The following is a 25,792-nucleotide window of genomic DNA, read 5'->3' on the forward strand; positions in this document are numbered from 1 at the left end:
GTTTTGGCACCAGAAGGCAAATAAACATAACCCCGCACTTGTTTTTGAAATCTCATGATTTTGAGGGGCCTGACTTATGTTTTTTGAACACTAGGGAGCAATATTAGAGAGTCCCTGCCCTAGAGAGCTCATTATCTACATAGAAAAGACAGACAACTCTGCTTCTCCCACTTAACTGAATTCCATGTCCTCAATCCCAGCCACCTTTTTGCCACCTTTGATTCACTCCTCCAGCTACTGCCCCATCTCCCTTTTGTGGGACATGCTATTTACAATCACTGGAGTTCCTCTCCTTCAATTCCATCCTAGAGCCTCTCCAGTCTGGCTTGCACTTCATTGAAACAGCTCTCAACAAAGTCTCTAATGATTTCTTCCTAACCAAAGCTCAGATGCAGTACTCCACCCTCCTCCTCCTTGACCTTTGCAGCCTTTGACACAGTCAGCTACGTTCTTCTTGTCCTCCCTTGGATTCCATGACTCTGTCCTCTCCTAGTTCTCCCCCTAACTCTCTCATTGCTCCTTCAGCTTGCTCTTCAGAGGAGCCTCCTCATCCCCCCTCCCCTCCAGCTTTCTGTTGGGGTTCCACCGGGCTCTGTCCTTGGGCCCCTTCTCTTCTCCCTCTACACCTTATCTCTGGGTAACCTCATCTGCAAACACAAATTCAACAACCATCTCTACGCTGACTTACAGTTCTACCTCATGACTACAGACCTGCCTCCTTCCGTCCATACTAAAATCTCTGCCTGTCTCTGACATCTCCTTGTCTATGTCTAGCCATCCTATTAAGCTCAACATGACTAAAACAGAATTCTTAATCTTCCTCTCCCACAACCCAACCCAAGCCTTCCCCCTACCTCCTTTCTCCATCACTGGAGACAACACCACCATCTCACCTGTCAGATGTGCCCAGGTTACAGGCCTCAACTTTGACTCAGACCTCAGTCTGGATGTGAGGACCTAGCCAATGTCTAAGCCTTGAGGATTCTTTCTGCATAACACCTGTAAGATACGGCCTTTCCTATCCATCCACTCGGCTAAATCTCTCGTCCAAACCCTAATCATTTTGCATCTCAGTTACTACAACATCCTTTTCTCCGGCCTTCACAAATGCACTCTTGCCCTGCTCCCATCCATTGATCATTTTCCTAGCCTGTTGCTTTGACCATGTCACCCCTTCTCTATCACATCAACCATAAGCTGCTTGTCTTCACTTTCAAGGCCCTTCATCGCCCATCCCCACCCAACCTTTCATCTCTCCTTCACTAGTGATGTCAACTCCTGCCTCCAATAGGCCCATGGTGCCAACCCTCATTGCCACTCTTTAATCTTTCAAAAAAGCAATTTTTGTGCTTTACCCCGACTGCCCTTCCTGCTTGGCAAGTGCACTCCATAAACATCTACAGAAGTTACCTCCATCATCCTCAAAATTCTCCTTTGATGTGTTGCCTATACAATTTGACAGTGAATTAGGCCACTGGTGTGCTGAAGCCACTGCCTGTCATATAGACTGGTGTTGTTTCCTTGTACTCCCCATTTGCTCAGTCTGTATCCATCTGTCTCTTGTCTTTGGATCAGAGATTGTCTTTGTTCTGTGTTTGTACAGCACCTAGCACAATGGGTCCAGATCCAGGAAGTCAGTGGCAGGGTTAGGAGTTCAGTACCTCAACTTTTTTAAGTATCCAGGATATTTTCGTCTAAGCTCTTTGCTTAGCTTTGAGAAACATCTGTTCAGTAGGCCTGCTGCTTATCTCATTTGGTATTTCTAATTATCTTATCTCAGCAAATAATAAAAGGCAAAGTTCACGAGTGGTCACATCCTCACCCTGTGAGGACAAACAGAAGATTGCCCTTAGAGGTTCAGCTGACATCGTCATCAGGCTGAGATCTGAGCCTTGATAAGACGCAGTCCTGTTGCTATGTGTGGGTGTGAAGGAGGAAGCAGATGGGAAAAGAGCAGTGGCATCTGAAAGGTGGCATTGCTGCCAGATATTGGCTGTGTCAAGAACACCCAAAGACCAATTAGCAGGGACAAAATCATCAGGCTGGTGGGAGTGTGGGGGAGAAGGGTTGGTGCTGAAATAAAAAAAATAAGTTCTGCCACTAGATATACACAACAATAATTAAAGCTGAGGGAAGCCATGTGTGTAGCAGATGGCAGGATTCATCCCAGAATACATGGACCATACTGTATCAACAAATCCAGCCTGTCTGCATGCTGGCTTGAGTAAGTGTCCACTTCTGAGCCCCATCCGAGAACCTTTGTTTCCCAGCCCCGTATACTTCCCACTTCCGTCCTCCTGAGTTAGAGGTCAGGCTGCCTATTCTTCTCTTTGGCCATTGTCATTCTGTCAGTCAGTTGGCAGGGGTGCTGTCGTAGCTTATTCTTATTTTCCCTTTGGGGGAGTGGTGTGCGTGCCACAACTTGCAAGTTCTGCACCTCTCTGGGAGTTAGACAGACCACTCTGGACGTGGATATCTTCTGAGGTCTTCCCCCAGCCTCTTTAGGGAATTTTTCATGGATACTTCTGGTCTCTACTTCAACACAAGCTGTTAGTGACCTTAGCCTTGCCTTTCATTGTAAAGACTGATCTGCAATCTGTGGCGTTAAGCTGAAAACCATAAAGGTCTTGGTCCTCCACCTCCTAGAGAGGAAGAGATGTACGTGAGGCTTAATAAAATGAGGGACTTCTGGGTAGTAAGTCATTCCCTCTCTGCTCCCACAATGTGATGTCTGTGCCTCATTTTCCTCTGCTCCCACGACTAGTCTCTGCAATTGCCAGTCTTGATGTCCTGGCATATTTCTTTGAATGAAACAAATAGTGGTTTTTTTTTTAATTCTAACGTCTGAGGCCTTGAAGGTCACTTGCCCAAGTAACAGTGCAGTGGTCCCTGCAGGGACCTTTCTTTGTACTCTGAGATATAGATTATGATCAGAACATGGTTCAGTGCTCTCCGTCATGAGCAGAAAGGGTTATTAGCTGCCAGGCTTCCAAGCTGTAGCACACCTGGCCGAATCCTGGTCCCTCTATTCTGGCTGTCTTACAGCTCCAGAGCTAAACCTCCTCAAACCTTTATATAAGGGGAATCCCTGGATACCATACACTGGCATAGTGGTTTTGATCCAGTCTCCCTAGTCCCCAACACAGGAGGTCTTGCCAGTGGAGAGGCAGTATGACCAGAGTGCCTTTCCACTCAGACTCTTCTCAGCTGCCTCTGGGCTGCTCTAATTTGCCAGGGAAGAGACCAGTTCCCAGCCAGTCCCAGCATCTGGTGTTGCAAAGATGACATGAAGTCTCTCTTGTCTCCCCACTTGCCAGAGCCGTGCCAAGCACAGCTCAGACTGGGGCCAGAGTCTCACTTACCTACTCAAGACACAGTACAGCTTGATTAAAAGGATGTGCAACAGATCTGCTTCATTCTAGTCTTCTACTCAATAAAATCTCGTCCCTTTCCCTCTTTGATTGTAACGTGTTTCTCTTACTCAGTCCAGCGGCAGCTACACAACAGACAGGCATCCTTCACCCTGGAGCCAAAAGGAGAAGTGAAACTGAATGTGCCGACATTGAGATACAAATGACCACTTGTGGGGGAGGGATAGCTCAGTGGTTTGAGCATTGGTCTGCTAAACCCAGCATTGTGAGTTCAATCCTTGAGGGGGCCACTTGGGGATCTGGGGCAAAATCAGTACTTGGTCCTGCTAGTAAAGGCATGGGGTTGGACTCAATGACCTATCAAGGTCCCTTCCAGTTCTAGGAGATGGGATATCTCCATTTATTATTATCCTCTCAGGGCTTGTCTACGCTTACAAGTATGCTTACTGGTGAAGCTGCGCCACTGTAGCGTCTAGTGGATTTTTCACACCCCTGAGCGGCGTAGTTGTACCAATATAGGTCTGTAGTGTAGACCAGCTCCAAGAGGAAGCAGAGAGACAAATCTTCTTGGGCACAGAGCTTGTTGGAGCAGCAGATTTAGGGATTTGTGAGCAAGGAAACTGCCTTCTGTTTCTTCTCTGTTCAGGGAAGCAGGACTTGGTGTCCATATTTTTGTAAGGTCACCCCAAGAATATCATTGACTCATATCATTGTTTTCTGCTCCTAAGGGAAACACGCCTGCAAGACCCCAATTATTGGCTAACAGTTCAGGCCAAAGGGATGGCACTGTACATTACTGACTACCTTACAGCTCATTTCTTCACTCCTTTCTTTGCTGCTTTCAACACAGAAACTTGGGAAGTTCTTGCTGTTGTTGTTTTTTTATATACCAATTTAGAGTGTAGTTGGAATTAAAACAAAACATGAAATTTCTATTAAAATTGTAGTGAAAAATTCACTATTCCTTTCCAACCAGCTCTAAAAGAATGACTTGAGTGTTCTGTGGGCAAAATTACTTTTGAAACATCCTCTAAACGTCAGAAATTACAAGATCCAAAACAGCTTCTGAAACATGACCTTTGCCACTGAAATTACAGGATTACCCAACTGAAACAGACCACAATAGTGAGAAAGAGAAAAAGACTGTTTATAACCCAAGAAAATAATGTTCCTTAGAATTAGGGTAAGCAATGCATGCTGTCACAGGACAGTAACTGACCACAATTGATCATCCCAGTGTTACATCATGTCTGGAAAAATTCCAAACCAAAGTTTGTCTTCCACTGTAGCTAACCTCATCGTAATGTTGGGAATCGGAATTTCTCTGATGCTGAGGCACTTTCCAAATGCTCTAAAGATGAAAGGCCAAAGCAAAGGACCAACCAGTATTCTATGCATTCAAATACATGCATTTCAGACGGCTACTAAGACTGAAGCTTATTCATTTATGCTTTAGTCCTCATGCTTCTAGGGGAAAGGGCTGGCGAGGATTTCCAACTGAGTGCGTCTTGGTTCATACTTTCAATGTCTTTTTGTTCTGTGTTTGTCCTGCACGTGGCACAATGGAATCCTGGTCCACCACAAGAGCTCCTAGGCTTAATGGTAATATAAAGACGTGCGGTTTCTTTTTACCTTGGCTGGTTCAGTCTCCTTTCTCTGATTGTCTTGCAGTCTAGACACTTTCTTCAGATAAACTACTTGTGTCGCTACAAAGCAGAGCCTCAACTGGTGTAAATCAGGGTAGCTCAGCTGAGGTTCATGGAGATGTGCCAGTTTACACCAATTGACGATCTGGCCTTTGTTCCTAACTTGAGTGTGCCACAGACTAAACTATAGTCTCTTTCAGTCCCACAGGTTGGGCCCCATACAATGTAAGCCGGCATGTTGGCATCCTAGTTTAACATGCTTCCAACGACCGTCTGTGCTAGTTATGATACGAATGTCGTGTCCTAAGCCTCGTATTTGTCTGTAGCTCCAGCCTGGTCTACACCTAAAACTTTGTCAACCTAGCTGCATCGCTCAGAACTGTGAAAAATTGTGCACCTGTGCAATGTAGTTAGGTCAACCTCACTCCCACTGTAGATTGACGGAAGAATTTTTCTGTCAACCTAGCTATCGCCTCTTGGAGAGGTAGATTAACTACATGATGGGGGAAAAAAAACTTCTGTCAATGTAGGAAGTGTCTACGCTACAGTGGCACTGCTATGATGCTACTGCTGTAGCCACAGAATGTGGCTACAGCAGATGTTTCCTCATTTATCTCTCACATAGGAAATGAGAACATACTGGTACAATTAACATTTTGGCAGAATCTGTCATTGGATCTAGAAGATGTATAAAACAGTTGTGCCCATGGCCACATTCTACCACCCCTTCGCACACTAGTAGAACCTTATTATTGAAGTAACCCCATTGTAATTAATGGGACTATTCCAGGAGTAAAGTGTGACTCAATTGGTTTTTGGGTAGTGTAATCTGACCTTTACTGAGCTAGATTCCGCATGACTCTTGTAGTTTACTAAGACCTGACCAAGAGTTAACCGAGCAGCAGCAAGAACTTTCCCTACGAAAACTCTAGAATTTTAAGGGCACTGAAAAGAAAACCTAGGATGCATTGTACAGTGATGTTTTACAGTAGATTAAATCTGTTATAGAGTTCTTTCAAAGCAGACGTATAAGAGTAATGCTTCCACTCCCACCCCACCACCCCAACAAATTCTTAAAGTAACAGGACAGAGTTTACAAAACACGTTTTGATTCCTTTGCCAGATATTCATTATTACTTTAGAAAGTTGCCTTGGTTCTTATGCATGTTGCCCACTGTGGCACATGATAGCAAATGTCATTCAACTATGTGGGGAAGTAAAAATGCAAAATGAGTGGAAATACATGAAGAATATTTGTGACCGTGAAAATACTGTATGTTCAGTTTCAAAACTGGTTTACTATCATTTACTTGTAAAGAAATCCAATCTTTTTGTTTATAAATATGAAGCCTGGTGTTCCTATTGCGCCAGTACAAGGTTTCCATAGCAAAAGAGTGTCAAATGAGACCCAGACACTAAATTGGGTAACTGCTAAGCACTGAAATACCAGCGAAACTGACATGAAACATTAAAAACCGAGTAGTTCTATAAGTAACACCTTTGACCTATCTGTTTAATATTAGGGCTTGTCTACACAGAGACTTAGGGTATGTCTACGCTGCAATAAACGACCTTTGGCTGGCCCAGGTCGGCTGATTGAGACTCTTGGGGCTCGTGCTGTAGAGCTATAACACTGTATATTAGACTTTGGGTTCAGGCTGGAGTCTGGGCTCTGAGACCCTGTGAGGTGGGAGGGTCTCAGAGCCCAGGCTCTAGCCCAAATGTCTCCACTGAGTCAATTGACCCAGGCTCAGAGACTCAGTGCCGTGGGGTTTTGTACAGCCATCTAGATGTACCCTTGGCCTTAGAGGCCTTCAATCTACAGCACCTGCGCCTGCCAAACACTAACTGTCCAACAGCCGTGTGTCAAAGCACGCTGCAGAACTTTTAGTGCAGAGCAAGTTAGTACATTGTAGACTTTCCCCCGGCTCATCAGGCATTAAGTCTCCATGGGGACTCTTGCACTCTTTTGGGACCTATACATACAATAAGCTTGTACGGTAGTAATGGGGAACAGTGGGAGAATAGATCCTTACATTTTGAGTGATTATTTTTTAAATAAAAGGCATCCAGAAAATCTGTGGGCCAGAACCTCAGCTAGGAACATAAGAATTGCCAAACTAGATCATAGCCAAGGTTCTTCTAGCCCAGTGCCGGGTCTCTGACAGTGGCCAGCACCAGATGCCTCAGAGCAGTGTAGGAACCCGGCTGTACCAGATGTGTAATAGTCTGTCCCTAACATTAGGTTTCATCCTGATTTCTAATAGAGATTAGTGTAAACTCTGAAGCATAACATTTGTGTTGTCATCAAGCATATCCAAAGTTATAATTAATCTATATATAGATCAAATTCCTGTTTGACTCTTATGAAAGCCATAGCTGCTGTGAGCAGGATTTAAAGCTGCATGGGGAAACCCCACTGGATTTCAAATCCAGTGCCTTAATCGCTTAGCATCAGAGGCCCTGACAAGCTATGTATTGTACACACACACGTAATAAGAGACAGACCATGCCCCAGAAAATTAGGTTCAGTAGACTAGCGTTATATTATCCCCATTTTACAGATGGGGAGCTGAGACACAGAGAGATTAAGTAACTTGCCCATGGTCACACATGAAGTCTGTTGCAAGGGTGGAAATTGAAACGTGGTCTCCTGAGTCCTAGTGCAGTGCTGTAACCACAAGACCATCCTTCTTCTACCAGGCTGTGCTCCAAGACCCACTCCCATCAATAAGTCTTCCCATTACCTTCAATGGGCCTTAGCTCAGGTCTTGAATGAATTCAGTTGAATGCCTAATTCCCCCTCCACCCCATTTAAATTCTCTGTAATAAGAACTTTCTCAGATCAATCAGCTAAGCAAAGACTGCTCCCTGTCCCTGCATTCGAATAGTTTTTCCTGCCAAAAGATACATTACCTCATTCAGGACAACCATGAATACTAATCGCTAGCATTCATGATTTTTTTAATGCTAACTGTATTAAAATGAAGTGCAGTGGATTTCTACATCAGTGCTACGAGCAGCTATATATACCAATCCCTTGTGTGGCTATATGATTCTAGAACGATTTGATTTTTTTTTTCTTGAAAATATTTTTTTGTGCTGTAGCAGCTTTTAAAATCACTAATGTGTGTCATCTTCATAGAATCAAGGGCTAGCAACCAATTACCTCCCCGTAATGCATGCCTATTTTATAAAGATCTCCAGTTCCTTAATCAGATAGCTTCTAATGCCTAACACACTTCTAAGCAAACGGGCTAAAACAAGCTAATATAATAAATTGCTTACATGTACTCCTGTGTCTGAGTTGATTAAAGCCTTTTAAGTTGAAGATGCTCTCCCTCACTTCACAGACGTTTCCTGCTGACCCATTGTATAACACTTTACATTAAGTGATTATTCACTGGTGCTGGCATTCAGTATAAGGGGAACATCCGTGTTTGATGTGCTTTATGGTGTTGTGGCTAACATTTTCAAAAATATTTAATTACATGTTTAGTAAAAATAAATACAGGATAACAGGCCACAGTACGTAGCAGATAATGCAACCTGTCTATGCCCAAATTTAGTATCATTCCCAATATTGCTGCACCTTCTTCCAGCTATTCCAGGCATCACAGAAGAAATGAAGACATTAACAGTCAGTTATAATTTGGCTTAACCAGACCCAAATGCACAGATTCAAGACACCATACAAGACAGTGGGACAAACACAGGCGGCAGATTTATATAAGATGCAGACAGGAGTGCGCAATAAAGAGAGGCTGATTTCTTTTAATAGGCAATCAGACTTCAGGCCTTGGCATTCCTTCCTTACTCTAGCCTAGCAGAAAAGGTCAAATTCCTTCGCCATTCTCGCAACAGGCATCTTTAAGTTTGGTTATGTAAACATGTCAGCAAGTAGAGAAATGAGCCATTTTTTTCTCTACCTTTTCCCCTACAGTTCCCCATACTACCCAGGAGTGCTCCAGAGGCAAAAATATCATGACAAGTTCTCTTGTCTTTTTCCTGTCTATATTAGAGAGTTGTCATGAATCAGCACTGTTGTCCCTTCAACAAATTGTCTAATTCTTGGGACATGCACAATGTACATCTCAGGCTTTGCTGGAGTCACTCTTTTGTAGATCTGTGGCCTTGTCTAGACATTTTTGGGAAATTCTCCACCATTTCACCACCAGCCTCAGGGCAGATCGACGGTGGGAGCAGTGGCAGCTAGTGCAAATAGGGCCTTGGCATTGGCTGGAGATTTTACCACGTTGTCATCTAGACATGTGCTGAGTAGGTACAAGTTCTTCTGCTGGTGAAGCTGCACCAGTGATGGTGAATGGTGTGGGATTTCCTAGATACAGAAACATTGCAGGGGACAAACAGGTGGTATCTACAGTCATTTTGGGCCATGGACCTGCTGTCATACATGATTACAGCTGGCAAAAGTTTCAGAGTTTCTATGGAATCCACAACAATTCCACCTGTCAAAGTCCACCAGCATGTGTACTCTCCAAGTACTCTCTCTTGGCAAGTGTCAACAGGTGAGATCACATTTAAAGAAACATGCGGTGCCAGAGCTTCAGTGCTGGCATAGAGGATGGAGCATTCTGCAAAAGAGAGGCCACTCAGGGTAGTGTCCTGGCTGCCTATCTGAATGCAGGGTCACTTGGCACCTTTGAACCGCAGTAGATTGTAACTAATATGTAAACAGTCAGAATGCCAGCATAACAGATGGACATATGTGGATGAAGCCAAGAGATCATCTACATTGGATCAGGTGGCTAAGGGTCTGATTCGCTGCCAACACTGTTTCAACAGCTGTCCAATCAATTCCTCTCCCTCTCTGATGGAGCAGAGGTGTCATTTCTAATTCTACTCTGACAATATTTACTTTCTAAAAAGAAAAAAAAAATCCTATTTCTTTGATGGAGCCAAGAGGGAGCCCTGTCGGTTTGAATCAGATAGACAGAATATTAAAGAATGGAGAGAAGCAATGTAATGTTCATCTCTTTGTCTCTAGCCACACTGACTGTCTCTAAATAGGTCAGCAATATTCATAGATTTGTTCCATAGCTTTCTGGGCATGCCAGGAGTGTATAATATTGAGTGTTTCTATCTCCTAGAGCGCAGCCGGCGGCTAGCTGATCTCCCCAGCCAGCTGTGAGCTCTCAGGGCTGAGTGCTTCAGGAGCATTCCAGCTCTGTGCTTGCAGGAGGGGAGTGCTTTGTGTCCCCCTATGCAGAGACCAGGCTGTTCCTCCTTATTTGTGGTGCTCCTGATTAATTTCCCAGGAGGCGGGAGAATAGGGAAGGTTGTTTTTCAGACAGGGATTTCTTCGTAAGTACAACCTGAAAACCCATAGTCTCTGGGGTGAAATCATAGCATGGGTAGGTCTGCCGTGAGAGCAGGGGTAAGGCCTCTTTAAGGGCCTGTCTAGGAAGTGATAATTGTTACATCCCAAAGGGTTTAGCACTTCATATAATGAAGTGACCCTGCACTACAAGGCCTTGTCTGGGAAGTAAAGACACATCATTTGCCAGCAGTACAGGTCTGCTGGCGGCTGCAGTGGGCAAAGTTGCCATGCAGACAGGGCTCTTTACCCCCATATCATCTAACCCTGCTCATTGTTAATGTCTTAAAAACGAGACCACCCTGAGGTTAATGGATCTGCCTGGATCCCAGGGGATCTGCCAGAGGCCAGGGCCAATTATGTCAAGGTCCTCTGCCACTACTCTCCCTCTGCCCCCCCGAATCCTGACTGCACTGTTAGCTGGAGTGGGCTCTGTGGAAAAGATGCTTCAGCACCAGGCTATATTATCTTTCTTGGGGATTCTCCTGGTGGAAGATGGGCTGGATTGCATAATTCTGGGACTTGACTCCTCTTGAAAAGACAGTCTGCTACTTGGATGCAAAATCCCAGTGCTTTCACTTCATTTGGCAGCTTTTTCTAGACCATTGTAGAAGCAAAAACTATACTAGGAGCATTCTGGTTACAGCCCTTGCCACAAAATCATCAAGCTTTTGGATTTGTTATCTCTAACATACCCACCCATCTTTAAAACTTATAAAAGAAAGTGACCTGAATTGTGCCCTCTATCTTATGTTTATTAGTATCAATTTTATACTTGCAGCAGAATCACTTTTATAGATGCTCACTGGAGGGTGTATCTGCATGGTCTGTATTATTAATATTTATATTCCAGTATCACTTAGGAACCGTAATCAAGGATCAAGATTACAGCTGGTGGGGAATTTGTTACTGAACCGTTTTTTCATGGAAAAATGTCAATTCCTCAAAAACAAAACTATTCACAGAACTGGATTGGTTTCAACGAATCTCCCAATTCAAAACTGGGGCGGGAAGGAGGGGGTTCAAATCTGATTAAGCATCCCATTTTGACATTTTCAAACTGGAAAGTTCCTGTTTTTTGCGTTAAAATGGCTTTTTTTTTAATTTTAGTAAATGTAGAGTAAATTTTTGTTTATAAAAAAGATCAAAATCTAGACAAAACATTTAGAAATTACTGAAATGAGACATTTCAATTTACCTGAACTAATTTTTGAGAGGAGAGCGGGGTGGGGGTGGGGGGGCAGCTCTGTGAATTTTTGTTTATTGCCCATGACCTGTTTGTGACTTTTACTAAGGATAACAGTGATAAAATGTTTGCCTTAGTCATGACAAGTTATTTTATGTCACTTCTGGAGGTTTATAGAGCTCCTCCAAGTTCGGCACATTTGGACTGAGGGTAATTAAGGCACCTGGCTGTATAGACAAAAGGATATGAAAATTAATTCCTGTACGTATTTAAAACACTATTTAGAACATTCCTGAAATCGATTTTCTACAACACATGTGGTACATACAAAATATACATTGGGGGTGGCGCAATGATCTTACTGACACCTCTTGGGGATTTCCTGCAAAATCAGTCCTGGCTTTGCCACTTGTGACTGTGCAGCCAATGAAACTCACACTCACGCCATGCACGTAGCGATGGCACATGTAATACATTTCACAGAAGTCTGAGAAATTGCCTTTACCTTGCATCTTTGCCCTGCCCACTAATCTGTATTCCCCAGGACTCCTTCTAACATTCCAAACAGCTGAGCCGCTCCCAACAGTGCCGCAGTGGTGAGCGGACAGGCCAGTGGGTTAAGGTATTATTATTTTTCGCTAACACTTCGTTCATCTACAGTACATGTCACAGTTACTCGGATTCTAATTTAGATTTCTAGACTCAGGGCTGGCTCCAGGCATCAGCCCACCAAGCTTGTGCTTGGGGCGGCACCTGGAGGGGGGCGGCGCGGCGCGGCGCTCCGGCTCCGGGGAGAGCGGAGCCGCAGTGGGCTCGCCGCCGGGGGAGAGCGGAGCCCCGGCCGGGCTCTCCGCCCTTCCCCCAGCGCGCTGGCCGCCGGGGAGAGCGGAGCCCCGGCCGGGCTCTCTGCCCTCCTCACGGGGCTCCGTCCGCCAGCGGAGGGGCGGCGGGAAGCTTTTTTGCCTTGGGCAGCAAAAAAGCCAGAGCCGGCCCTGCTGGTGGCACCTTAAAGACTAACAGATTTATTTGGGCATAAGCTTTCGTGGGTAAAAACCTCACTTCTTCAGATGCAGTAGTGAATGTAAAATCACAGGCTGTGTTTTCGTTGGGAAATGGAAGAACTATCTTTTAAATATATAGCTTTTTTCCACTCTAAAGGAAAAGTAGTAACTCTGATTTCATAGCCGGGCTGACTTTACAAGGAGAACCAGAGATATTGGCATCAGTCTGCAAAAGTGACTGGAGATTTGAGGTGTTTCAATTTGGGGGTGACTCGGGATGGGCACCCAAAAGACTTGTAACTTTTAGAGAAGTGGGCAGGGTGCTCAGCGCGCTACACAATTGAAACTTAGATACCACAATGTTCGGTGCATTAAATTACATTAAATAGACCTACAATAACAATAAAATTGTTTATCCATTGTCAACGAAGTGGCTGACCCCAAACCATTTCAAGTCAGTGAGAGACTCTCCATTGACTTCAATGAGCTTTGGGTCAGGTCCTAACTTTGGTTTTCAGGTTCTCAGTTTGAGCACTTAAGGCTGATTTCAGAAGTACAGTACCCACAGTTCCCCCATTGACTTCATTTGGAACTCTGGGTGCTCAGCATCTCTGAAAATCAAGGCTTAGGCCTCAAGATGGTCACCCGAAAGCTGAAGCACTTGAAAATTTAGGCATAAATCATTGAGGACCCAATTCTGCTCCCCTTACTCCTGCTTAATAGCACTTTACCCACATTGTCCGATTGACCTTAATGAGGGCTTCTCACATGAGTACAAGTTGGTATGAACTAGAGTCCAGAATCAGGTTCTACAAAACTGGCAAAGTCATGTTTAAAAGTCAAGGATTTCATTGATTCCTCCGCAATATTGTAACTTAGATTTACAGCCAGTCCATGACAGAAAATTGCAAACATTTGGCACCTGATCATAAAGATCTAGTGGCCCAAATCCTGATGTACCTGGTCATATTTAGAAAGGATAAAGTTTGAATAAAACCAGAACAAAGGACTCATGACCTGAACCACGTATAATTAAAATAAATCTGAAAAAATAAAGCATAGAGTATATAGCAGTGGTCTCACTAATGCAAATGTGCAATTCAGTATTTTCAGACTGGTTCTGTAACACCTGCAGGCTTCCCATAGAACACAAAATATTGTGAGCCCACAGCACTAAATGGATGGACAATAGGTTAGATTTCGAGTACTGATTCGATAAAGGTTCGTGCACGTGCTTGATTTAAGCTCCCGACTAGGCCCGCTGAACACTGAGGCCTACCTACACCACTCTGACAGCGTATTGCAGCCTTAAAGAGTGTGTTCATGCAATTTGTGCCCACTTGAGGGCCCCTTTACATTGCCTGGGCACCCAGAATGAGAAGTAGGCCCAATGTAATTCACTGTAAAGTTAAAGTTCAGCACATGCATAAATCTTTGCAGCATTTGGGTCTGAATTCAGCTGGGATGGTCTTTTGCCTTAAATTTAACTCTAATCTACTATTCCTGCTGTGCTTGAGGAAAGTCTTTTATTCACCTTTGAAATTGCTTCAACCTCCTTTCTTATTTTGAGTGTTTATTCGTTTCAGCTGGGCAGCTAATTTAAGTACAGCAGGTCACATGGGAGGTCTTTGCACTCAGGGCTATCCTCATTATATTACAGCCGATTCTGGGTACTGATGGATCTATGATTGGCTGATGTTAGCATTCCCTGTCTCAGTTTAAACAGCACTTTTAAGGTCGGACAGAGCTTTAATTAATGTTTTCATATGAATTCTTCTCGTTACCTCCTGTGTCCTGTTGGTTATTTAATTGAAGTAGCTGCTAAGACAGCTGGTGAACATTGTGGCAATATTAGACTGCTTCCTCACAGCGAAGAACTGCTAGCAATTATCCGGGTTAGTGTGAATCAGCCATGCAGGTTGCTGCTTCTCGATTTTCAGCTGAGCTTTGGACCTTGCTAAATTTGATTTGCCTTCAAGAAAACATGCTGGAAGCCAAAAACTCACTACCCATAATTCTTGAGGTTCCTCCTGGGAAACAGGTTGCCTAAACTGGGAGGGGGAAATCCCAAGTGTGGAAACTGATCACTCCAATTCCCCACTGCATATTCTCTTTAACTGGCCCCTTAAAAAGCACCCTGCAGTTCTCCCCATCTGGCTTCCAGTCAAGTCGGCAGATTTTGCCAGCTAAGCTCTTCCAATGCATCTCAGTGAAGGCATCTTGCGGACTGGTGCAGCCCCACAAGGTTCAGGGTGTGAGTTTAGCTCAAATTTAGACTGTCGTAGGGCTCCTACTCGATCCAGTACTCGATCAAGGTTTATTCCTCCCTAGTATCTGCCAAGCTCTGAAAATAAAACTTTTCTGAGATTGCTGAAAAGGACATCTACTGTCTGATACAACATACATCACACCATCTGCGGGAATGATCATCTACCGCCTTTCCCTTTGTGTAGTCACTTACACCTGTGTAAAGTGTGAGTAAAACACTGCTCTTCCGAGTTGGTAGTGACATACACCCATGTTGCTGTCAGTGGCTCAGCATTACTCTTTGTTTTTGTAAAGTGAGTGTCTCTTGCACACGAGATGGCTCTAGGAGACTGTGGCTGAGATTCTTGGTCAGAGGAATAAAGTTTTGATCTTCCCTGGTAAATACAAGGCAAAAAATAATAATAATGCTCAGACAGAACCTTGTCCCATAATCACAGTGCACTGTCCGTCTTGATAAATCCCAGCTTGAACTCCGTTGAAGTGGGACTGACAGTCCCCATTCCTCTCTTAAGGTCAGCAAACAAGGCTGTCATGCACTCTTCACTTTGACAGGCTACCACGTGATCTCTTCTGAGACTTTCTAGGAGACAGACAGTCAAGTCAGTGTATAAAAATAGCTTTTTATTACAACAAATTGTGTAATGGGATAACAGGGACAATCCACCCTAATGAGTAGCTGTGTCACCCCTACCCTCTGACTTCGGGTGCCCATTACACTACTTTGCTGCTGTAGCCTCCAGCCTGGACTGTTCACAAACAGCCTCCAGCCTGCAAGTCACTCCCAGCTATGTCTGTGTAGGGGCTGCAGCCAGCCAGTCACACCTTGGCTCTTACCAGCCTTGGTTATGCTGCAGGGTGACCCAACACATCCCCAGTCTTAGAAATTTATGTCCTGTACTGCCCAGCCCTCTTCTGCACAGTACAAGTTTATATAAAGTCCGTTATTTCTTTAATAGAAATAATAGGCATCCAACTTGCTACCCAAGTGGAGTTTCCCAAACACTTCAATTTAAACACACTGAATTAGCTAAAACAATAAAACAAGTGTATTGACTACAAAGAAAGAGATTTTAAGCGAGTACAAGTAATGAGACCTATTAAAAGTCAGAAATGGTTATAAGAAAATGAAGTTAAAACACTTCTGGTGCCTAACTTAACACACTATATCAGATTCAAGCAAGGTTTCTCAGCACATGCTTTCAGCAGGCTTACTGACCAAACCCTCTAGGTCAGGACCCCTTCTCCCAGAATCCAAGTAATGCTTCTTTTGTCGCTCCATGTGCCATGAATGCAATGAGCGGGGGTGTGTGTCTTGTGGGTGTTTGTCCCTCTTTTTATAGTTTCAGTCCTTCTCTTGAAAAAAAACTTCCGGCTGGGTACCAAGAGACAAAAGTCAATAGGGAAGGGTGTTCCCTGCTGCTTTTTCCTCACCTGTTTGAGCCTCCTTTGCTTCCCTTCCTGCTTGATGACTGTATACTGCTTAAATGCAAATCAATCAGAGCACACATTCCTTTGTTTGAGACAGACCTGTCTGCCAACCTCAGTTTGAAACACGTGTTGATAACACCATACAGTGGACTCATAACTTCACATACAAGGTTACCACACATATTTTACCAGAACAATAATGACTAGCAAATTATGAGTTTTCAAATGATAGCTCACAAGGCATACTGTGCAAAGATCATTACAATAGCATGTAGGGTGTGGACCCGGGTAGATTTTGTCACAATGAGAATATGTAGAAACCAAGACTGAGCTTTTCAGTGCTGCTTCTAGGGTTTTAGACTGGGCATTCAAATCTCCAAGGCAGCATTGAACCTCTCAGGCCAAAGATTTCAAAAAAATAAAAATGACATTTTAGATCTTAACAACACCATAGCAGAAACCTTAAAATGTACACACAGGCAACATAGCTACTGAGTATTCTTGTTGGGTAACCGTCACCCTTCCTTTCCACACCCATCCCTTCTTACTTGAACCCTCCCTTACAGCAGATGTCTGAGTTTTTTAGGCACTGAGCCCGTAAACACTTAAACAATTAGTCAATGAGACTATTCAGGTGAGTAACGTAGAACATGCTTATTGTTTGCAATTGTTTTGTTTCTCTGTAAAGGGGCCAGCACACTTTGGGCACTTATCAATCATTAATAATCAAAGCAATATAAATATGCGGAAAGTTTGGCAACATATTTAGAGGATGACACTTGTTCCTATTGGAGTCAATGGGAGACAGAATCCTTTAATTCATGGTCTTGTTCACCCCAGACAAGCTGATACTGTCTTCCCAAAATAGGGTCTCTTTTTTGAGCCCAGGATTTTTACCTGCTATCTATAGATGGGCAATCAGGTGATATGTTAAGTTGACAAAACCTTGTGTGTTGGGGTTTGTTTTCCAAAACCTGAGAAGAGTTAGGATCTGGATTCTAAGGAAGTTCCAGTGGATTTGGATGAAGTTTCTTAGTTTAAGCCCATCTCTACTACTAACCAACTCTTATTGGCTATCTAGAAAAATCTCTGATTTCCTCTGTGAGAGAGGAAACACTTTGGTTAGTTTCAGGAAATCCATGAAGGAGTGGTTCATCCTGATAATTTCTGGCTAACTACTTCCCACCCCACCTGCTTTGTTAATAACTGCTACACATGAGGCAAGCCTGTAAAGTTCAAAAGCTCATGAGAATTTCTAGTACAAAGGACTATGGCCCAGATCCTGGACTGCAGCGTGCTGTGCCACTGGCACAAAGCAACTCTAAAGTCCTTGTAGCCAGCACCTATGACCCCAGCATGGGAGATTGTCTGGTGATATAGAACCCAGTGTAGCAGCTCTGTTGGTGGGAACAGGGACAAGTGAGCCAGGGGATGTAGGACAGTGACAAGCACGCATGGGCTGGTGAGGGGTACTAAGTGCTGGCAGGTGAAAGGGTCATGATATTGGGGCCTTACAACAGGAAGAAGAGAATGAAAGTAGCATGAAAACACAGCGGTCCCAAGGCATAGGAGAGTGATGACATGCAGCTGGTGGACTAGAGGGATCACTTCTAGTTCAGCTTAAGCCCTTTGGAGCTGTGCCTGGAGGGAGCTCTTTTTGCGTGGTTCTTCCCACCCCCACATAGAAAAGGGGTCGGGTGAGCTGCCTCCATGCTAGCATTCCTGTCCTCCTGCTGTGTTGTTATTGAAATCAATATATTTGAAAATGTAGAAAATCATCCAAAAATATTTAATAAATTTCAGTTGGTATTCTATTGTTTCATAGTACGATTAATCACAATTACTTTTTTAAATCACAGTTAATTTTTCTGAGTTAATCGTGTGAGTTAACTGCGATTAATCGACAGCCCTAGTATGTGCCACTCAGTAATACAATGCAGGTAGGACTCTGGAGTACTGATCTCCATTCAAAAAGGAAAGGATCTCTATTTCATGGCTTTGGAGTTACAGCTGATCATTCAACTCCTTGTTGATCAAGCTGATGTTGCCATGGTATCTTGCTGTGATTAAGCAGTTTACTGGATACTGTTGCTTTGGTTGAAATTAATGAAGTGAGGGGATTTTAATCCCTGGCATTTGACAATTTTACAAAAATAAGTATCAGAGGAATAGAAATAATCTTGACATTTATGTGCCTTGTCTTTACAGGTGACTAGTGAACGCTTAAATCTCGAATCACCATTAGTGTGTGACAATCAATCCATAGGCTAAAATATGTGCTCCAGCTAGTTGTCCAAGACTTTTGCATAACAAATAAATGATTCTAAATTGCAGATGGTTTGCTGACAGAAAAGAGGAATTAATTCATTCCATGAATCATTTGCTGTGAATACTTTGCCCAGCTCTAATTACAAGGTGTTATACTGCCTGTGTGTCTTGGTTATTAACAATGGTCTGTAACAGGATGGCCTGTCTCTCCAGGAGCCAGAGGCCTGGGGCCAGCCAGCCCTGTTCACTAATTAGGCCTTGGCTACACTTGCAGATGTACAGCGCTGTGAGTTAAACCTGACTTTGTGCAGCTGAGTAGGGAAAGCGCTGCAGTCTGTCCACACTGACAGCTGCCCCGCGCACTGTCGTGGCCACATTTGCGGCAATTGCAGCGCTATTGGGAGAGGTGCATTATGGGCAACTATCCCACAGAGCACCTCTTCCCATTCTGGCGCCGTGGGTTGTGGGAAGGGGGCGTAGGGGCGGGGCATTCTGGGTCCTGTCCCAATGCCCCGTGATGCATCGCTTCGCATCCCAGAAATCCCTTTGTTTCCGTCCACCTTTGGCGCCATCTTTCAACGGTTTCTGTGCAGCGCGATCTGTCTGCAGGAAATGGAGCCCGAACTGCTGAGGCGTATGCTGACTTATCTCACCAGCATGTCACGTTGGGCTGTCGAACTATTCCTTAAGATCCAAAGTGACAGTGAGAGTGAGGAGTCCGACGATGCTATCGAGCCGCGTAACGCGTACGACACGAAATTGCTTGTGGCATTCACAGACATGCTCAGCACTGTGGAACGCCGCTTTCGGGCTCGGGAAACAAGCACCGAGTGGTGGGATCACATCATCATGGAAGTCTGGGATGACGAGCAGTGGCTGCAGAACTTTCAGATGAGAAAAGCCACTTTCATGGGACTGTGTGAGGAGCTTGCCCCCACCCTGCGGCACAAGGACACGAGATTGAGAGCTGCCCTGCCAGTGGAGAAGCGGGTGGCTATTGCAATCTGGAAGCTGGCAACTCCAGACAGCTACCGGTCGGTCGCAAACCAGTTTGGAGTGGGAAAGTCGACCATTGGAATCATGTTGATGCAAGTTTGCAAGGCCATTAATCGCATCCTACTCAGAAGAACCGTGACTCTGGGTAACGTGCAGGAAATAGTGGATGGCTTTGCACAAATGGGGTTCCCTAACTGTGGAGGGGCGATAGATGGGACGCACATTCCTATTCTGGCACCACCCCACCTAGGATCCGAGTACGTTAATCGGAAGGGGTATTTCTCTATGGTTCTCCAGGTGCTTATGGATCACCGTGGGCGTTTCATTGACATTAACACAGGCTGGCCCAGAAAGGTGCATGACGCACGCATCTTTTGGAACACTTGGCTGTTCAGGAAGATGCAGGCCGGGACTTTTTTCCCAGAGCGGAAGATCACGGTAGGGAAGTTGAAATGCCCATTGTGATCCTTGGAGATCCCACTTACCCTGTTAATGCCGTGGCTCATGAAACCCTACACAGGGAGCCTTGACAGCAGCAAGGAACGGTTCAACTACAGGCTGAGCTGGTGCCGAATGACTGTGGAGTGTGCCTTTGGCCGTTTAAAGGCCCGCTGGCAATCTCTGTATGGGAAGCTGGACTTGGCCAAAAACAGCATCCCCACGGTCATATCCGCGTGCTGTGCCCTCCATAATATTTGTGAAGGGAAGGGTGAAAACTTCACTCAGGCATGGACCTCTGAGGTTCAACACCTGGAGGCTGAATTTGCACAGCCAGAGAGCAGGGCTATTACAGGGGCCCAGCACGGGGCTGCAAGGATTAGGGATGCCTTGAAGGAGCAATTTGAGGCTGAAAACCAGCAGTGATATCTGGTGCCCTGCACGGGAGTGAAGTGCAGTAGGTCCAATCTTTAGGAATCAGTGTCTGCTTAGCAGACAAGCAGACTTGCAGTGCCTGTTTATTTCCCGGGCTAAGGAGTCTTTTACTTTATGCAATAATAAAGAATGTTTTCAAAGCCAAAAAATCCATTTATTGAAAAGAAAAAAAATTATTTATTGAAAAGAAACAAGGGGGTGGAGTGGGGAACGGTACAATCACAGATTCGCGTCTGTCCTGTCTGGTGTGCTGTGCAGTGAGTGCTGCACTTCAGGACAGCTATACTGCATGGTGGTGGGGGTTGAGTGCAGAGGGTAAGGGTCGTGGTTTTCAGGGCTGGGTGGTGAAGATACTGGTGTTGGAGGCAGCGGGTGGTGTGAAGAACACGGAAGTTGGGGAAAGTGGGTTGGAGGTGACAGTGGGGCACAACGGAAAGAGTTTTGGGACAAGGGCTGTAGAGGGGGGTGGCGTTTGCGTTTGCAATACTGCTCCTCTTTCTGCATGGCTATGAGCTCCTGGATAGCGTCTGCTTGGCGCTCCAGGATGCTTATGAGCCTATCAGTGCTTTGCTGCCAGTGCGCGGTGCTTTGCCGCCGGTGCGCTGCATTTTCCTGGCGGATCCTGCTTTCTCTCTCCCTCCAGTTCTGTGCTTTCTCATTCTCTTTACTAGATTGCCGCATCACTTCTTGCAGCATGTCTTCTTTGCTTTTTCGCGGTCTCTTCCTGAGTCTTTGCAGTCTCTGAGCAGGCGATAAGAGGGACGGCTGAGGTCTCAAGGTTGATGCAGCTGTATAGGCAAAATGCAACATTTAACAGAGGCAGCATTGTTTATACCAGACAGAGTAATGATTCCCCCCACACTTAAGGAGTAGAAAACACACAGGGTCTACACAATAGCATAATTTTCCCGTCCGAAACAGAGCACACATATCCCACGGGAGCCTCAAAATGGTGAGTAAGGGGGACTGATTGTTTCAGGGCTGCACTGTCCTCTGGGTTTCTGTGCCTTGGGGAGAGCCAACAGCTTCAGGGGGCACCTACACTGAACACTGTCCCAACATTTTCCACAGGGGTTCGTCCTGGACGATATCTCACTGCTGAGGGTGACCTGGGAAGCAAGGGAGGGTCTTCTACTGCAATGCGGCTTCCGCCCTGGCCCATATGCAGCTTGCCTGTGTGCAGCAATGGTCCCCCCACCCCTCGCGGCACAGTGGCGCGGACACGTTAGCCTGGCTGGGACAAGGACCACGGTGGCTCTCCCGATAAACCTGCACAAGCGCATTGCACACGTTCTGGATGAGACATTCAAGGAGATTACCGAGGCCGATTACCGCGATGTGATAAGTCACATCAATGCACTATTCCGCATCTAGGCATGCATGCCTAACCCTCCTCTCCCAAAGAGCCCGCACCGAAAAAATTCCTTCCCGAAAAAAAAAACCGCTTACCAGGAACCTGCTCTTCTGTTTGTCCTCCACCAAATACCGGCCGCTGCAACTGGGTACCTTCCTCCTGGCTCGAGAAGAGCTCCTGGCTGCATGCCTCCAGGGATTCCGGGGTGTCTCCATCCGGCCCACCACCATCGCTCCCGTTTTCCTCCTCCTCCCCCCCCCCACACCGGCTCTGAAATGTCCATGGTGGTGCTCGGAGTGGAGGTGGGGTTAACCCCAAGTATCGCATCCAGCTCTTCGTAGAATCGACAGGTCGCGGGGGGAGCACCCGAGCGGCCGTTTGCATCGTGGGCTTTGCGGTAGGCACTCCGCAGCTCCTTCACTTTAATCCTGCACTGCAGGGCATCCCGGTCCTGGCCCCTTTCCATCATGTCCTTTGATACCTTCCCGAAGGTATCGTAATTCCTACGGCTGGAGCGCAGCTGGGACTGTACAGCTTCCTCCCCCCAAACACTGATGAGGTCCAGCAACTCGCCATTGCTCCATGCTGGGGCTCGCTTGGCGCGTGGAGGCATGGTCACCTGGAAAGATTCGCTGATAGCAATTCACGCCACGCCGGGCTGAGCAAACAGGAAGGGGATTTTTAAAATTCCCAGGGAATGTAAAGGGTGGGTCACATGGTTGGTTACCTGAGGCCAGGGCAGTAGAGTTTGAACTGATGACCAGAGTGGCTAGAACAGGCATTGTGGGATACTGCCGAATAATTCTGGAGGCCATTCAAAGCGCACTGGGCGGCCACACTGGGGCCGCAGCACTGCAGTGGCAGCGCAATACTTGCTATTCCTCTCGGAGAGGTGGAGTACATGCAGCGCTGCAACCACGGAGATACAGCGCTGCAAATGCCTTGCAGGTGTGGATGGGGAGTGAGTTACAGCGCTGGGGGCGGCTTTACAGCACTGTAACTCACAAGTGTAGCCAAGGCCTTAGTTGCTTTAGGGGGGGAGGGATAGCTCAGTGGTTTGAGCATTGGCCTGCTAAACTAAGGGTTGTGAGTTCAATCCTTGAGGGGGCCACTTGGGGATCTGGGGCAAAATCAGTACTTGGTCCTGCTAGTGAAGGCAGGGGGCTGGACTCAATGACCTTTCAAGGTCCCTTCCAGTTCTAGGAGATGGGATATCTCCATTAATTATGCAGTTGGGACAGGTGTTCCCTATAAAGAGCTGAGGAAAGGGACAGACTGTTCCTGGAGAAGGAAGGCTCCAGGTGGAAAGCCCTGGGTGTCCTGGCTGGCTAGAAAGCCTCAGCTGGAAGTTTGTTTCCTTTTGCAAGTTTGCTGGTTGTTTGAACAATAAATGGAGCCCAGAGGCAAAGGCTAAAGACTGATCTGGGTGTAGTTGATAATTCCCCAGGCTAGTCGGGAAGGTTGCCAGTTTACAGTGCCCATACCCTTGGCAGGTAGATGTCAATGTCCCTTTAAAAGAAGCAAGCCTGCTGGACTGTCTTTGGATAAGAACACAAGACAGAGTAGATAAAGGGCTCAAAACATGCTCCATTTGTCATTTCTGTTCCCCTCTCAAATACCTTGTGTCCATCCAGCCTGCGATATTATGAAGAGCAGATGGTCATAAATAAAAACTGCATGTATATAAACAAATAAAGCCCATTGGGTGGGTGAGTGTGAGTCCCTCTGGGATTTATCAGCACTGCTCCTGGCAAAGCTGGGAGGAACTGCTTAAGAATAAAGGCCCTGATCCAGCAAAGCACTTAAGCATGTACACCTCTACCCCGATATAATGCGACCCGATATAACACGAATTTGGATATAACATGGTAAAGCCGTGCTCCCGGGGGGGGGGGGGGGAGGGGAGGGGGCAGGGCTGCGCACTCCGGTGGATCAAAGCAAGTTTGATATAACGCGGTTTCACCTATAACGCGGTAAGATTTTTTGGCTCCCGAGGACAGTGTTATATCGGGGTAGAGGTGTACTTTAAGTACACAAATAGTCCCATTGGCTTCAGTGGGGCTACTTGTGCTTTGCTGAATTAAGATTCTGCCTCCTGCCCAGTAGTTGAGCGTGCTGCCTTCGCAACATTCCCAGCCTTTGCCATCCCAGGAGTTGGAGGTACTCTGCTTAGAAGTAATCCCTAGATCTGAAATGCAGCATTGTATAGCTTGCAAGGACACACCTCGCACTTATGTTGGGAAAATTGGAGAATCCAACAGGATAGAGTTAAAGAAAAATATTGTTGCATAAGAGGTAAGAAATTCAGTCCAAGGGAATGTTCAAATTAAATATTGTTCCTCAAAACAAAAGACTGACTACAGAGCACATTTAAACAAAAGAGAGAGACTTATCTGGCCCCTTCTTTCAACGGCTCCAAATACAGACGCTGCTGGCATGTGGAGCGTATGACCCAAATATTTCCAAAAACCTCCGCACACAGCAGGTTTGTGATGCATTATTGGGTAACAAAAGGATAAGGTCAGCCCCTGCCTCACTGGGACATTTGTTCTTCACAAAATCTCCTCAGTGTGTAGCTTAGATAATATCACTGGATTGCTGGGATCCCCTGCTGTGGTTATCAAATGCAAAAGGCCAGAATGGCGCAAACTCTTCATATTAGCCACTCAGGTCCAGACAATTCATCATCTAACCAGAACCATGGCCCCATTGATGTGTAACCCATTTGCTTGCACTGCAACATTTACTGGTATAAATAAGGGAAGAAACAGTGGGGAGGATCCATGGTTCATTGCAGGGGGTGGGGTGGGAACTGTGCCAGAGCTGGGCAGGGTAACTCCATTAGAAGAGCGAGAAACATCCAATCTGGGGTGTAGCAGTCACTACACATGCTCAGGAACTGATTTGAAGCTATAAAGGCAGGTTTTAATTGTGGACAAACTGTCTGACAGAACCTACTCATAGTCCCCATCTGAAGGCTGAGCCACTTGGAGCTCAGTGAGGCTATAAATAGGGGAAGTCAGTGTTGATGGCAAAGTCTGTGTCTCAGAGATTGTGCCAATCCATTTGGATCCAGATAACCTGCTCCCTATCTCACTGAGAGCTACAGGAGACTGTAAGTTACTACTGGTTATAAGAGTTAAGATTGCTGTTGCTGAAGAGGTACGGGGGAGTTGGAAGAAGACTGTGGAATTGCTCTAGCTGTAAGAGGCTCAAGGGACATATATACTTTGAATTACACACATTGCAAGAAGGGCTCACCTCATGAGAAAGTTGGAGGGATGATACATGTGTGGGTCAAGGTAGACATTTCCTCAATATCTTGTAATAGCAACAAGTATGGAAGTTTGTGAGCAAAACACCAAAGGGTTATCACATAATAGTTGTTTATGGGAAATATTGACAACCAAGTCAGATATTGCATATAAATTATTATACTTATTAAATGTTGGGGTGTTGTGTTTTTAAAGAAATTGTGTCAGTCTCTTTCTCTCAAAAGTGTATAACGGTAAATCTCCGGCCTGAAAGGACTGATCTCTGACTTGTGCTTCAGCAGAAGAGTAGGTTGAAATGCAGGAAAGGGAAAGTAATCCCAGCTAATATTATCTCTGTCCCCTTACCTGTTACATATGCACATGTGATGTATGCCTCATCTAATGCCCCTTGAACCCAGTAGGTCTTTCCACTGACTTAAAAAGATGCTGAATCAAGCCCTTAATGAGTAACTTATTACAAGGAGTGGAGTAGAGCCTGCAGAGGGATTGGGATCCAGGACCCACTGCCATAATAGCAGGAGCATGTAAAATGTACTTTATTGTGGGTGGGATTGGGGTGGGTAAAAAAACCCAACCCAACAGACTGCAGGAATTTACAGGAAAACACTAAATCTCTTGTCAGTCATAGATAGCATTTCAGCAGTGTAAAACAAGTTTTTCTTTAAAAAAATAAATAAATAAAGGTTTTAATACTTAAATTTAAGTGAGGGATTGAAAGAGGTTTGATATCTATTAGAACAGGAGTTAAAGTCTTTTTTACATGGTTTAAGATTTATTTTATTCTTTAA

The 25,792-nt window shown here is 45.4% G+C and overlaps 1 protein-coding gene across 1 annotated transcript in view; it reads left to right on the plus strand.

Annotated features, from left to right (window-relative positions):
- Window positions 1-24,596: 24,596 nt before the first annotated feature.
- Window positions 24,597-25,792, plus strand: part of GPCPD1 (glycerophosphocholine phosphodiesterase 1) — an 87,567-nt gene continuing 86,371 nt past the window's right edge. The window contains exon 1 of the mRNA XM_005287440.5: window positions 24,597-24,844. The gene's annotated coding sequence lies outside the window, so the exon portion shown is untranslated. The remainder of the gene's footprint in view (window positions 24,845-25,792) is intronic.

The sequence above is a fragment of the Chrysemys picta genome, chromosome 3 (genome assembly GCF_011386835.1).
Source record: "Chrysemys picta bellii isolate R12L10 chromosome 3, ASM1138683v2, whole genome shotgun sequence".
NCBI lineage: Eukaryota > Metazoa > Chordata > Testudines > Emydidae > Chrysemys > Chrysemys picta.